This window comes from Ovis aries, chromosome 3 (genome assembly GCF_016772045.2).
Source record: "Ovis aries strain OAR_USU_Benz2616 breed Rambouillet chromosome 3, ARS-UI_Ramb_v3.0, whole genome shotgun sequence".
NCBI lineage: Eukaryota > Metazoa > Chordata > Mammalia > Artiodactyla > Bovidae > Ovis > Ovis aries.
In genome coordinates this window covers 222,235,281-222,251,046 of record NC_056056.1, presented here as the reverse complement: position 1 = coordinate 222,251,046, position 15,766 = coordinate 222,235,281, and the positions used below count along the sequence as shown (strand labels likewise).

The 15,766-nt window shown below is 50.9% G+C and overlaps 1 long non-coding RNA gene across 1 annotated transcript; it reads left to right on the top strand.

Moving 5' to 3' along the window:
- The first annotated feature begins 6 nt into the window (after nucleotides 1–6).
- On the top strand, nucleotides 7–970 carry LOC105610651 (uncharacterized). Its single transcript, XR_001039592.5, has 2 exons — nucleotides 7–170; nucleotides 650–970. It is a non-coding gene; the product is annotated as an uncharacterized LOC105610651 (long non-coding RNA).
- Nucleotides 971–15,766: the final 14,796 nt, after the last annotated feature.

Here is a 15,766-nt window from a genome sequence, read left to right as displayed (position 1 = left end):
GCCTCTGCCGGACCGTCACCGAACAGCCTGGGCAAGCGGGCTGTGCGGACGTCGTGTCCCGGAGAAGCCGCCGAGGCCTGGGCGGGGCCTCTTTTCTAGCGCTGCGGTAGTAGGTCGGTTTCCGCATCCCGCCTCCTGCCTCTGGCTCGCTGTTTGGTCGCGTGTCCGAGGTATTTGAGCTAAATTTTATTTCATTCAGATTCTCATTTACTTTAGGTTTTCATTTTTGAAAGTTTAGCAGTTTTCCTTCTTTTTCTATCTTGCCTAACCAGATAACAAAACAACCAGACCCTAGGGAATTTGGAAAACCTAGGAGAATACAAATAAAAATGAGACATCTCAGAATCTCATAGCGCAGAGACCTTTTTTATTCGTTTTTCGATGTTGTCGTTCAGTCGCTAAGTTGTGTTTGACTCTTTATGAATATATATGTGAATATATTTTCACATAATCAGGGTAACACTGTGTATATACTTGTGGATGCCATAAAAATAATTGACTTTTTTTTTTTTACTGTAAAGCCACATGTTTATTGCAGAAATAATTGGAAACTGGAAAAAACTACGGAGAAGAAAATAAAAATAACCTGAGTTCCACCACAGAAGATCACCACTATTAATATGTTGGCATTTTTCCTTCCTCTTTACAGAATCACACATATGTTTGAAACAAAACTGGGATCGCACTGTAAATAGATTTGCAGTTTTCTCCTTTCATGCATGGCTAATGACAAATGTCCACTCATCGTGCAGAGGACTCATCTACAATGTTACTGGTAATGGCAGAGTGCTGTGTAGAGTCACCGTGTTTTGTTTAACCTATATGCTCTGGTTAGACATTAATCCTTGCTTCCTCCTTCCTTTATGATGAACCTTCTTATGGTTAAATCTTTGTGCATGTTCACAAAAATTCCTTATGACAAATCCCAAATGTGGAATTGCTGAGTCAATGAATAAAGTCACTAATGCTTCTTGTGGCCCTCGTTTTTCTTTCCGTGTTTTCCAAGTTTAAAAAAGTAATAAATGAATGTTGTAACAAGTAATATGACCCCAAAATACACATATTGAAAAAATGACTGTGCGTATTCTTGAGAGTCCCTTGGACTGCAAGGAGATCCAACCAGTCCATTCTGAAGGAGATCAGCCCTGGGATTTCTTTTGGAAGGAATGATGCTAAAGCTGAAACTCCAGTATTTTGGCCACCTCATGAGAAGAGTTGACTCATTGGAAAAGACTCTGATGCTGGGAAGGATTGGGGGCAGGAGGAGAAGGGGACGACAGAGGATGAGATGGCTGGATGGCATCACAGACTCGATGGACATGAGTCTGAGTGAACTCCAGGAGATGGTGATGGACAGGGAGGCCTGGCGTGCTGCAATTCATGGGGTCGCAAAGAGTCGGACACGACTGAGCGACTGAACTGAACTGAACTGATATCCAAAATATATAAAGAACTCCTACAACTCAACAACAACAAAGCTGATTAAAAAGCAGGCAAAGGACTTAAACAGACATATCTGCAAAGTTGGTATACAAATAACCAATAACACAGGAAAGGATGCTCAACATCACTAATCATTAGGGAAATGCAAATCAAAACCAGAATGAAGCTCACACATACTAAGATAGCTATTATTAAAATAATAATAGCAGGCATTGGTGAGGATGTAAAGAAATTAGGACCCTCATGCCTTTGCTAGTGGAAATGTGAAATGATGAAGCTGCTGTGGAAAACTGTATGGCAGTTTCCTTGAAAAATTAAACATAAAACTTGAATGTGACCCAGAAATTCCACTGCTAGGTGTATGCCCCAAAGGAACGAAAGCAGGGACTCCAGTTATTCACTCATCCATGTTCGTAGCACCATTATTCATGGTAGACCAAAGGTAGAAACAATCCCGTGTCCACCTACAGGTGAATGGATAAACAAAATGTAGCACATATATGCAATGGAATATTATTCACCTTAAAAAAGAATGAACTTCTGACCCATGCTGCAACATGGATGAAAGTTGAGACTATATCCTAAGTGAAATAAGCCAGACAGCAAAGGATAAATACTGTGTGAGCCCACTATATGAGGCTCCTTGAGTGATCACATTCATAGAGACAGAAAGGAGAACTCTGGTTACCAGGGGCTGGGGCGAGGGAGAATGGAGGGTTGTTATTTAATAGGTAGAAAGTTTCTGTTGGAATGATGAGGAGTTCTGGAGATGGACAGTACTGATGATGGTTGCACCCAGATGTGAATACTCAATGACAGTGACACGGTAAATGGTAATTTTTATGTGTGTTTTACTACACACACAAAAGACATTTCTTGTGGAGGGTGGAGCGGTCTCCCCCAGATTCTGGGTCTAAGGTGCCTGGGTGGGACAAGGCTTGTACATTTCACAAATCTCTTGGTGGGTGACCCTGCCCAGGTGATCAGGACAGCCCCTTCTGGGGAGCTCTGTTCTAGAGAAGAAGGGGCCAAGATCAGCCTTACATATCCAGCATTTACCATAAACATTTCCAAGCTGGAAGGAGAAACCTGCTTTGGGGAAGTAATGCATCACTGTGGATCTTTACCTGAACTTGGTGTTTTCTTTCTGGGCCATTGAAACACACACACACAAAAGCAAATCTCTTTGTCTTGACTGTAAATATGATACACGTTTATTGTCATCAACAAATGTAGAAAGGCACTCACAAGGAAGTAATGAATATATAAAATCCTGTCTCCGAAAAACCACAGCTTACATTCAACCATATACTTGACCAGTGTTTCTTCTGTATTTGTAACACATACCTAACATCATGATGGTTATCAGTTCGGTTCAGTTCAGTCTCTCAGTCATGTCCGACTCTTTGCGACCCCATGGACTGCAGCACACAGGCCTCCCTGTCCATCACCAACTCCTGAAGATTGTTCAAACTCATGTCCATCGAGTAGGTGATGCCATCCAACCATCTCATCCTCTGTCATCCCCTTCTGCTTCTGCTTCTGCCTTCAATCTTCCCCAGCATCTTCAATCTTTTCTAATGAGTCAGCTCTTCGAATGGGGTGGCCAAAGGATTGGAGCTTCAGCATCAGCCCTTCCAATGAATATTCATATATCGTGATGATTCATGACCAGTGGTGGTTATACAGCATGTTTTATCATCTTGTTCACTTTCGCTAATACACAATGAACAACTCACTTTGTCTTTCAATATATTCCTATAGCCCACATTTTTTTATGATTAATGTATTTATTTTAATTGAAGGCTAATTACTTTACAGTATTGTAGTGGTTTTTGGCATACATTGACATGAATCAGCCATGGGTGTACATGTGTTCCCCATCCTGAACCCCCCTCCCACCTCCTTTCCCATTCCATCCCTCTGGGTCAACCCAGTACACCAGCCCTGAGCGCCCTGTCTCATGCATGGAACCTGGACTGGCGATCTGGTTCACATATGATAATATTCATGTTTCAATGCTGTTCTCTCAAATCATCCCACCTGCGCTTCTCCTGCAGAGTCCAAAAGTCTGTTCTTTATATCTGTGTCTCTTTTGCTGTCTCATATATAGGGTCATCGTTGCCATCTTTCTAAATTCCATATATATGCATTAATATACTGTATTGGTGCTTTTCTGACTTACTTCACTCTGTATAATAGGCTCCAGTTTCACCCACCTCATTAGAACTGATTCAAATGCATTCATTTAATAGCTGAGCAATACTCCATTGTGTATATGCACCACAGCTTTCTTACCCATTCGTCTGCCAGTGGATATCTAGGTTGCTTCCATGCCCTGGCTATTGCAAACAGTGCTGTGATGAACACTGGGGCACACCTGTCTCTTTCAATTCTGGTTTCCTCGGTGTGTATGCCCAGCAGTGGGATTGCTGGGTCGTATTATAGCCCGCAGTTTAATGCTTGCAAAATGGCCCATTGTTCAGATATCCCCTCTATATAACTTCTGTACCTGGGTCACCGTTGACTATCTGGGTGATTTACAAATGTGGTGTGCCGAACATCCTCCCTGCACATCTTTAATAATTCCCAAGTTCTAAATTCTTTTTTTTTTTTCTGAGTCTAAGCTGTGTTTTCTTTTCTTTTTTTTTTTTTTAGTTTTTAATTGAAGTATCATTGTTTTAATGTTGTGTTAATTACTGTTATACAGCAAAGTGACTTCAGCCAACGGTGAACCGGGTACAGAAGTTGTACAAAGGAGATGTCTGAACAACGGACTATTCTGCAAACATTAAAATGTGGAGACTACCCCTTTATATGGAATTCCAGTTGAGCTATTTCAAATCCTAAAAGATGATGCTGTGAAAGTGCTGCAGTCAATATGCCAGCAAATTTGAAAAACTCAGCAGTGGCCACAGGACTGGAAAAGGTCAGTTTTCATTCCAATCCCAAAGAAAGGTAATGCCAAAGAATGTTCAGACTACCCCACAATTATACTCATTTCACACACAAGCAAAGTAATGTTCAAAATTCTCCAAGCCAGGCTTCAGTGAACCGTGAACTTCTAGATGTTCAAGCTTGATTTAGAAAAGGCAGAGGAGCCAGAGATCAAATTGCCAACATCCACTGGATCATCGAGAAAGCAAGAGAGTTCCAGAAAAAAATCTACTTCTGCTTTATTGACTACACCAGAGCCTTTGACTGTGTAGATCACAACAAACTGTGGAAAATTCTTCAAGATATAGGAATACCAGACCACCTGACCTGCCTCCTGAGAAATGTGTATGCAGGTCAAGAAGCAACAGTTAGAACCAGACATGGAACAATGGACTGGTTCCAAATCTGGAACAGACTACGTCAAGGCTCTATATTGTCACCTGCTTAGTTAACTTATATCAGGATACATCATGTGAAATGCCCGGCTGGAATGCACATGTGAAACGCTGGGCTGAAATGCACAAGCTGGAAACAAGATCGCTGGGAGAAATATCAATAACCTCATATACATAGATGACACCACCCTTATGGCAGAAAACAAAGAAGAGCTAAAGAGCCTCTTGATGAAAGTGAAAGAGGAGAGTCAAAAAGTTGGCTTAAAACTCAACATTCAGAAAACTAACATCACGGCATCCGGTCCCGTCACTTCATGGCAAATAGACAGGGAAACAGTGGAAACAGTGTCAGACTTTATTTTGGGGGGCTCCAAAATCACTGCAGATGGTGATTGCAGCCATGAAATTAAAAGACGCTTGCTCCTTGGAAGGAAAGTTATGACCAACCTAGACAGCATATTAAAAAACAGAGACATTACTTTGTCAACAAAGGTCCGTCTAGTCAAGGCTATGGTTTTTCCAGTAGTCGTGTGTGGATGTGAGAGTTGGACTATAAAGAAAGCTGAGCGCCGAAGAATTGATGCTTTTGAACTGTGGTGTTGGAGAAGACTCTTGAGAGTCCCTTGGACTGCAAGGAGAGCCAACCAGTCCTAAAGGAGATCAGTCCTGGATGTTCTTTGGAAGGACTGACGTTGAAGTTGAAACTCCAATATTTTGGCCAAATCCTGAAAGATGATGCTGTGAAAGTGCTGCACTATATATCCCAGCAAATTTGGAAAACTCAGCACTGGCCACAGGACTGGAAAAGGCCAGTTTTCATTCCAATCCCAAAGAAAGGCAATGCCAAAGAAGGCTCAAACTACCGCACAATTGCACTCATCTCACATGCTAGTAAAGTAATGCTCAAAATTCTCCAAGCAATACGTGAACCGTGAACTCCCTGATGTTCAAGCTGGTTTTAGAAATGGCAGAGGAACCAGAGATCAAATTGCCAACATCCGCTGCCAACATCATGGAAAAAGCAAGAGAGTTCCAGAAAAACATCTATTTCTGCTTTATTGACTATGCCAAAGCCTTTGACTGTGTGGATCACAATAAACTGTGGAAAATTCTGAAAGAGATGGGCATACCAGACCACCTAACCTGCCTCTTGAGAAATCTGTATGCAGGTCAAGAAGCAACAGTTAGAACTGGACATGGAACAACAGACTGGTTCCAAATAGGAAAAGGAGTACATCAAGGCTGCATATTGTCACCCTGCTTATTTAACTTCTATGCAGAGTACATCATGAGAAATGCTGGACTGGAAGAAACACAAGATGGAATCAAGATTGCCAGGAGAAATATCAATCACCTCAGATATGCAGATGACACCACCCTTATGGCAGAAAGTGAAGAGGAACTCAAAAGGCTCTTGATGAAAGTGAAAGAGGAGAGTGAAAAAGTTGGCTTAAGGCTCAACATTCAGAAAACGAAGATCATGGCATCCAGTCCCATCACTTCATGGGAAATAGATAGGGAAACAGTGGCAACAGTGTCAGACTTTATTTTGGGGGGCTCCAAAATCACTGCAGGTGGTGACTGCAGCCATGAAATTAAAAGACACTTACTCCTTGGAAGAAAATTATGACCAACCTAGATAGTATATTGAAAGCAGAGACATTACTTTGCCGACTAAGGTCCATCTAGTCAAGGCTATGGTGTTTCCTGTGGTCATGTATGGATGAGAGAGTTGGACTGTGAAGAAGGCTGAGCGCCAAAGAATTGATGCGTTTGAACTGTGGTGTTGGAGAAGACTCTTGAGAGTCCCTTGGACTGCAAGGAGATCCAACCAGTCCATTCTGAAGGAGATCAGCCCTGGGTATTCTTTGGAAGGACTGATGCTAAAGCTGAAACTCCAGTACTTTGGCCACCTCATGAGAAGAGTTGACTCATTGGAAAAGACTCTGATGCTGGGAGGGATTGGGGGCAGGAGGAGAAGGGGACGACCCAGGATGAGATGGCTGGATGGCATCACGGACTCGATGGACGTGAGTCTGAGTGAACTCCAGGAGTCGGTGATGGACAGGGAGGCCTGGCGTGCTGCGATTCATGGGGTCGCAAAGAGTCGGACACGACTGAGCGACTGAACTAAACTGATGCAAAGAGCTGACTCATTGGAAAAGACCCTGATGCTGGGAAAGATTGAAGGCAGGAGGAGAAAGGGACAACAGAGGATGAGATGGTTGGATGGCATCACTGGCTCAATGGACATGAGTTTGGTAAACTCTGCGTGTTGGTGATGGACAGGGAGGCCTGGCATGCTGCGGTTCATGGGGTTGTGGAGAGTAGGACACGACTGAGCAACTGAACTAAACTGATGTTATACAGTACGACCTTGTTGTTCATCCACCAAGTTCTAAATCCTATTAATTTAGGTACTCCTCAGAGAATTCCTGGAGAAGGAAATGGCAGCCCACTCCAGTATTCTTGCCTGGAGAATTCCATGGACAGAGGAGCCTGGTGGGCTACAGTCCATGGGGTCACAAGAGTTTGACATGACTTAGCAACTAAACCAGGAGAAGAATTGGGCTTCCCTGGTGGCTCAGAAGGTAAAGAATCTGCCTGCAATGCAGAAGACTGGGGTCAATACCTGTGTTGGGAATATCCCCTGGAAAAGGGAGTGGCTACTCACTCCAGTATTCTTACCTGGAGAATCCTGTGGACAGAGGAACCTGGGGCAGGCTACAGTCCATGGGGTGGCAAAGAGTCAGACATGACTGAGCGACTAACACACACACACACACAGGAGAAGAATTGTGACATCACAGAGGATCTGCTTTTTAAAAGCTCTTGAATATATTACCAATTGGCCGTCCAGGAAAGATGAACAGAGTGTTTGCCAACCTTTTTAAAAATCTTTTAATGAATGGGATTGTACATTTTATTTTTATGCTTTTATTTTTTGATCGTGCCTTGGACCATGCAAGATCCCCAACTGGGGATTTAACCCGTGGCCCCTACAGTGGAGAAATGCAGTGTTAACCACTGGACTGCCAGGAAAGTCCCTGCCCCCCTCTTAAGCACGTGGTCCCATGCTTCTCTCTCCAGCCTCACCTCCCACCCTTTCTCCAACACTGCCTCCCTCTTCTCCCTCCAGAGAGAACTGCCTGCATTTTCTCACTTGCTGTTCCCTCTGAAAGGGATGTTCTTCCCACCCACGTTGCCTTCCCAGCTCCTGCTCCCTTACTCCTACCGTGAATAACAATAGCAGCTGCCATTATTGGTTACTGAGCAAATATCGCAGACAAAGGCTCAGCCCAGCTACCACTTCCTCCAGGAAGCTTTCTGGGGTGGATCCCCTGGCTGAGACCCACCACTCCAGCCATCCAGCTTTGGTAACCAGCTCTACATCCTTGCCTTGGAGCCCCACCGAGCTGTAGGTGTTTGGAGAGCAAGAACATGAGTCTTTACTGTTCTCAGCACCCAGCCCAGGGTCTGTCCCTGGTGTCCACTCACATCCTGTTTGGGGCAGCAAGTCCAGGACCCCACGGCAGGTAGAAGTGAGCAGCTGAGCACTCATACACCGAGCAGAGCTGATCAGAAGTTAATTCAGACCATCTAGTTTCAAACAACCATCTGGAAACAGGAAAGCTTGAACTTTTTTCTCAACAGAGGGATAAAAGGGTAAAGGAAAGCTGGAAACAAGATTACAAGTTCATGTCACCCAGAAGAGCAATTGTTTTTCCAGTGTAACCCTGCTATGTGACCTTGGGCATGAGCTGTCCCTCTCTGGGTCTCAGCCTTCAGTGACCACCCAAGGCCTCCCAGCTCTAAGACGGGGTGCAGGGTATCAATGTTAACTACCGATGGTATCCACCTTGCGGACCCTGGACAGATAGCTATTCACCAGAATTTAGATGGTAAATTCTGCCTGCAGTGCGGGAGACCCGGATTCGATCCCTGGGTCTGGAAGATCCCCTGGAGAAGGAAATGGCAACCCACTCCAGTATCCTTGCCTGGAAAATTCCATGGAGGAAAGAGCCTGTACAGTCCATGGGGTCGCAAAGAGTCGGACACGACTGAGCAACCTCACTCACTTTTCCACCTTGCCATCAGCCAAAGGTCCATGGTGCAGCCTGCTGGTGGAAGTGAGGATGACTCTCCTTCTAGAATGTTCCTCAAGGTGCAGTGCCACAGCCTCACTTGAGGTGGCCCTGCCCTCCCCTCCTCCTCCAGTGGCTGGTGCTCCCCTGCCTGTGGTAGGTCCCCTGCAGGCCGCCCACGGGACCCTCCTCATGGTTCAGCCATGAATGGGATTGTACATTCATGGTTGACCATGTACCCTGGGATGGTTTCTGAGCGCTGCAGAGTTAGAGGACCCCAGTGGAGTCAGGGGACCATCAGGAGACCACCTGGTCCAGTGGAGTCAGGAAAGGAGTAGTTCAGAGAGGACAAAATGCCCCAAGGAAGGCCGGCCTCAGTGAGGGCCCTGCCATGGGACCACGGCTGCAAGTGTTGATGACGAAGACATGACAAACGTGAGGGTGACGTGGAAGTTATTCATAATGCCACGTTTGATCAGCATGAAGAGATGGCCTTTATCTTGAGATTCTCTTCCTATTTTTTTTCTTTTTGTTTAAAAGCATGCTTTCAGAAAAGGAAATTATAGTTATTTTTCTAAAGATCCCAACATGGAAAAGCAGAAAGTTGCCAACAGATCTGCAAGATTTTCTTTGAAACTGGGACAGATCTGTGAGTTCCAGATGTCTGAGGACCCCTTTCTGCGTGCTCCCTGTTGAGGCCACTGGCGACCGTTGCTGCTCTGAGTGTAAAGCTTGCATTGGCTCCCTCCTGCCCTCGGGTTTGGAGCCTAGTATCTTCATGCGGCACGGGAAGTCTAGGAAGGCGGGAGGAGGGAAGGAGGAAAGCAAGGGTCAGGGCAGCTTTCCGGAGGAGGCGGTAACTGAACCACACCTTACAGGCTCAGTAGTGGGCAAGAGGTGGGCGGAGAAGGGCTGGGGGCAGGCAGGAGGGCCTTTTGAGCCCCTGAGAAGCATCGCAGGAAGGGATGGTTGAAACAGCTAGGAGTGGGATTGGCTGAATGGGGACGGGGTTAGGGAAGCTGGACAGTCTAACCCCAGGATCCTGAGGAATGCCCCGGCAATGAGGAAAACATAATCACGCCCATTCCATAGGCTCTCAGAGAAGGAGGCAGGGGCTGGGGAAGGGACTTGAACCTGGACCTGCCTGATTCCTTAGGTCAGACTCTCCACCTCTGGAGGGCCTCTCTGAGGCTGGCAGTCCCCTCTCTGGTGCCCTGTGCCCCTACCCCACCCACTCCCCGCTTCTCTTCTAGGGCCTGAGCCTGCCTAGGGCAGACTGGCCACAAGGCTCAGCTCAACCCCCGGCTGCTGCTGGAGACCCACAGGAATGAGCCCAGAGCACGCACCTCCACATCTGCAGGCCTGAGCAGGTGCCCCAGGGGCCCCTGATTCTGCAGCGCCAGCTTCTAGACCTCCCGCACCGCACTGGGGCCCTGCGTGCCAACTCATAACCCTCCCCGAACAGTCACACATGGGGACACTCCTGGGAGACAGTGGGGTTCCCCTTGATAGAGGCCTGATTCCGCTTCACAAGACAAGCTCTCTCTCTGCCTCTTTCCCTTAAACACCAAACGCCATGGCCTGTACACCTCCACCACCACACAGCTGCACCCGCACAGGCTGGCATCCATGCGTTCGATTATGAAGACAGTAGGTACATCCTGAGTGCCACTGTGAGGTGGGGATATAGCAGCTTCTGCCCCCAGGAAATCAGTGGGTGGGGGACCAGAACACCAGGGGGTGGTGGCCTTGAGGGGCGGGACACTCACGAGGGCATCTCCCACAGAGATGCACAGTCCGCCCTGGAAATGCCTCAGGCTTTCAGAAGGAGCGGCTGCCCAAGGCCTCCAGGCTGCCAGGCTGGAGGGCTGCAGAAGAGGCCAGACCCCAGGGAGGGTGGTCTAAGCACCCCGCTCGCTCAGGCCTGCAGGAAGACACAGCCCGGTCCAGATGGGCCCCTGGAGACCTTCCAGGGCAACCCGCGGGGCTGTTCACGAACCTGAAGCCCGGAGAGGATGCCCCGGCTGCCCCAGGGGCCTGTCCGGGCGCTGGCCAGCCACTCCCCTAACGGTGGGCCTGCCTTTCCCACGGGCGCCGCGGGAGGAGGGGAGGGTCTCGTGGTCGAAGGGGTGGTGGTGGAGAGGGACGGGGGACCCGGCAGAGGCGCGGGGAGTGGGGAACCCCTGGCAGGAGACTCGAGGGCCTCCGGGGCCGCAGGGGGAGGCTGAGGGCCTCCTGGCAGGGAGCGCGGGGGCGCCCACCGGGCCGCCCGCCCGGACGCGCTGCCAGGCTGATTAGCATGGGCGAGGGGCGCTGGCGCGGGGCCTGCGCCGGGCGAGCTGGCACGTCCCTCGCGGGCCCAGCTGGCCGGGCCGAGACACAAAGCGCCTCAGACGGCGGCGGCGGCGCTCGGCCATTCACGCGCAGGGGCGGCCCGGGCGCGGGCGGCGAGGAATTCCCGCCGCCAGGGGCGAAGAATAGCGCCTGGGCCGGGCGGGGCTCGGTCGCCCCGCGCTCCTGACCTTGAACCTTTGTGACTGGAGCGCATGCAAATCGCGGCGGGGCCGCGCCAAGCCCCGAGGGCGCTGCGCCGCCCGGGGTGTCCGGGCGAACAATGCGCCACTGTCCCCGCGCGGAGCCGCGGGCTGGGAACGGCGCGGGCACGCACCCGGCGGCGCGGCGCGGAATGCCAATGCGGATCCACCGCGCCCGCGGGCGGCGACCCCGGCCCCGCGCCCCCCGCGCCCCCGCGCGGCTGCGGCCCGGAGATCTCGCAGGCTTGTTTATGTGACTGCCTCTCCCGCCCTTCCTGTCTTTCTCTGATTGATGTTAATTTTTTAGATCCTCTAAGTAATCGGTAAAAAATAAAGGTGGCCCCAATCACCGCCTCCCCCCGGAGGAACCTGGTGCTCCCCAAGGTGGGTTCCTGCCCCGGTTCCCTCTCCTCCGGGAGGGCTGCAGTCCATGGGGCCTCAAAATCGGACACGACTGAGCGCTCATGTACACACAAACTGAACCCAGAAAGGTTGTGCCAGGCCAAAGGGTGGGTTCTCCAGCATCAGACCTCACTGGCCGGGATACTGTCTTTATTATGTGACTAAGTAGGCATCTTAGAAAGCATAGGTACCACCTGGGAAGCTTAAGCACCACCTGGGAAGCTTAAGCAGGCTTTTATGCACATGTGAGTGACCAGATGATTCCACACCTTCTATGGATTTGAGTTGGACATATTTGCAGTAGCAGACAGAGGCCCAGCCCAGAGACAGATGTTCCAGCTGTTGCAGGAAAGGGGACCCCTTCCAGGGCCTGAAGAGGGGCTCTGGTCTAACTCTCAACAATGAATTGTCCAAGAAGATACACAAGCTGACAAAGAAAGGCTTTGCTGGGAAGAGGCGCCCGGGTGGAGAACAGCAGGGTAAGGGAACCCAGGAAGACTGCTCTGCCACACAGCTCTCAGTCTCGAGTTTTATGGTGATGGGATTATTTTCCAGGTTTTCTTTGGCCAATCACTCTGACTCAGGGTCCTTCCTGGCAGTGCACGCTTTACTCAGCCGAGATGGATGCCAGTGAGAAGGATTCTGGGAGGCAGTAGGACATGCGGTGTCTCTTTTTTGACCTTTATTGAACTCTTCCAGTTGTTGCTGTTGTTCATTTGGGTAAGTCCTGTCTGACCCTTTGCGACCCTGTGGACTGCAGCACACCAGGCTTCCTTGTCCTTCACTATCTCCCGGTTTGCTCAAACTCATGTCCATTGAGTCGGTGACACCATCCAATCATCACATCCTCTGTCGCCCCCTTCTCCTCCTGCTTTCAATCTTTCCCAGCATCAGGGTCTTTTCCAATGAGTCGGCTTTTGCCGTCAGTTCAGTTCAGTCGCTCAGGCATGGCCGACTCTTTGTGACCCTATCGACTGCAGCATGCCAGGCCTCCCTGTCCATCACCAACTGCCAGAGCTTACTCAAACTCATGTCCACCCAGTCGGTGATGCCATCCAACCATTTAATCCTCTGTTGTCCCCTTCTCCTCCTGCCTTCAATCTTTCCCAGCATCAGGGTCTTTTTCAATGAGTCAGTTCTTCGCATAAGGTGGTGGAAATATTGGAGCTTCAGCTTCAGCATCAGCCCTTCCAGTGAGTATTCAGGGTTGATTTCCTTTTGGATTGACTGGTTTCCCGGTTGGTGGTAGCTTGTTAGTTCCGTGTTCCTTACCAGGACCTCCTGTGGCACAGTAACTCACGAACATGGTTACTATGGTGCCTGGCCAGGGTGGGTGGTGTCAGGCAGTGTATTTTCCCCTAACGCAGCCTGGAGCCTGGCTGGTGACTGGCAGCTTGTTCTCCTGGGACTTGGGGTCTCGCACCCGCTTGCTCATGTCACAGACGCAGTGGGTGCGAGGGCTGAGCCTGTGGGTGCCAGAGGCTGCCCAGGTGTGAGGGAGGCCCTGTGTGTGCAGGCAGTATGCACAGGCCCCTTCCCACCAAGGTGCTGGGGAGCCCAGTTCTGCCGCAGAGAGGGCCCAGGGCGAAGTGACCTTGGCCTCCGCTTGCTTCCCCAGGTGACGAACAAGGGAGCTGTAGAGAGAGTCTCTGAAAGTTGTTCCCGCTGTCTGAGAGACACGAGGAGGATGGATTTTCAAAGGATGGAGCAGAGCCCAGGGCTGCGTCCTTTGAAGCCAGGGCTCCTGAACATGCCGTGCCGGTGTTACTGGTTCTTAGCAGCTGACTCGCATACTGACATGTCTTTGGGCTGGATGCTGGAACACTGACACCTCTTTGGGCCAGATGCTGGGATAGACCCCCAAAGGGCATGACCCCCACCCCCTGCCCCTGCTGTTGTTTTTTCTAACTTTTTGGTCGTGCCTTGAGGCATGGTGGTATCTTTGTTCCCCATCCAGGGACCTTGGCCCCCTGCATTGAAAGGGCGGAGTCTTAACCACTGGACTAGCGAAGTCTCTGCCCAGTCCTTGTGTGTCCAACTCTTTGTAATCTTTTAGACTAGCCCACCAGGCTCCTCTGTCCACGGGGTTTCTCCCGGCCAGAACACTGGAGTGGGCTGCCATGCCCTCCTCCAGGGGATCTTCCCGACCCCGGGGGTTGAGCCCACACCTCTTCTGTCTCCTGCACTGCATGCGGATGGATTCTTTACCACTAGCACCACCTGGGAGGCCCGCCCAGTCCTTAAGAAGCTCAAAGCTGGAGGCGGGGGTGGGGGTGGGGGATTGGGGGGGACAGGATCGGAAGGGTGGAGGGGAGGGTGGTGAGGCGCTGTGCATGGTGGAGCAGAATAGAGGAGGAAGCAATGGTGGGAGGGATCTAGGAAGGCTCCCGGGAGGGGGCTGCCTGAGCTAACACGTCTTCAGGAGGATGTGTAACTTTATCTGGAGACGAGAGTGGGCCACACTTCAGGCCGAGCGGGTTCAGGGGACACAGAATGAGCATTCTAGGCAGGGGAGCCTTCTAACAGGTCAAGGACGGGAAGAATGCACACTAGGGAAATCCCCTCCCGCGGGTAGTGTTCTGCTTCTTTGCCTGTCTATGCTCTGCCTCCTGGGTGGCCAGCAGAATGAGAGACACCAAAATTAAAGTAACATCTCCGAGCAGGTCTGGCTAAGGGAGGTGTTCAGGCAGGAGAATGAGATGGGGGAGGGCTGAGGCGGGTGAAAAGACTCCTCTTGCTCTTGAGGAGTCGCAGGTGGGGCCTCTCTTGACCTCAGCGCAGAAGACTCAGGGTGCTGGGCAGCAGCTGTGTGACCCGGATACCGGAAGCTGGACTCTGTCCCTGAAAGCAAGACCAGGTCCTCACCTCGTCCCTCCAACAAGCTGAGCAGCAGGTGTCGCTGAGTGTGGTGCCAGGGGCCAGGACTGCTGCCTTCAGCGTGGGCACAGCCGCGAGGGGAGAGGACGTCCCAACATGCTGGGTGGCATGGTCTACTCAGCTGGGGTGGAGGCAGGGAGGGAGAGGGCAGTGCCAGGCTTGGAAATCAAGGAAGGCTTCCTGGAGGAAGTGACGTGAGAGAGTTGGCCTGATTCCAGCAGGCAGGTTAGCATGGCTGCAAAATGGCGACAAGCATGGTGCAAGCCTCCCGGGACGGGCAAGGATGAAAATGAGCCTGGCACACGGTTAGCTCCAGGGGCAGAAAGCACCTCCTCTGTGTCCTCAGTTGGCTAAAAATCTGGCTGCTCCAGAGATAAAGCTGAGACATGCAGAGGGCTGCTGGGGGTGGGGGGGGGGTGCGCGGCGGGGAGAACCACGGAAAATTGGTAAGTCACGGTTGACTGCTCTTCACTCCCAAAGACACATTTGAAAACAAACAAAAGCCAGGAAGGCTGCAAGCCCCAGCTGCTGCCCTGACCCTCTCGGGCCTCACCCGCACCTGGGCATCTTGGCAAATCCGCACTGGGACGGGGCCCTGAGCAGCACGGCCCCTGGCTCTTGACCCACCGGAGGGGAGACTGAGACCGCGGCGGCGCGCTTGTCTGAAGCCCAGACAGGCCGGGTCTCCCGCCTTCTACGTCTTTCCACTACTTCACCAGATTCCTCGGAAATTAGCAATGGAAAAGCGATCCCACGCTGGGGGAGGAAGAGAGTCATATTTTCCGTCCTGGCTCCTTGTGAGCACCTGGGGCGTGGTGGGTCCCCCCAGATCCCGTGCAGAGAGGGGAGCTGGCTTCTGTCCCCCTCAGGGGCAGTTAACGAGGATTGTTTGGCAGTGCCGACATCACAGGCTGGGCTCCAGCGTGAAATCAGTGCTGGGGGCTCCGGCTGGGGCAGTACCCGCCCACCGCCACCCCCATTCCCACCCCTGCCTGCACCCTGGGCGCTGGCCACCGGCAGAGGGAGGGGGTAAAGGTGGGCGGCTGGCTGGCCTGGGGGCAATGGCAAAGCCTCAGAGCCTCTTGGGCCCAGG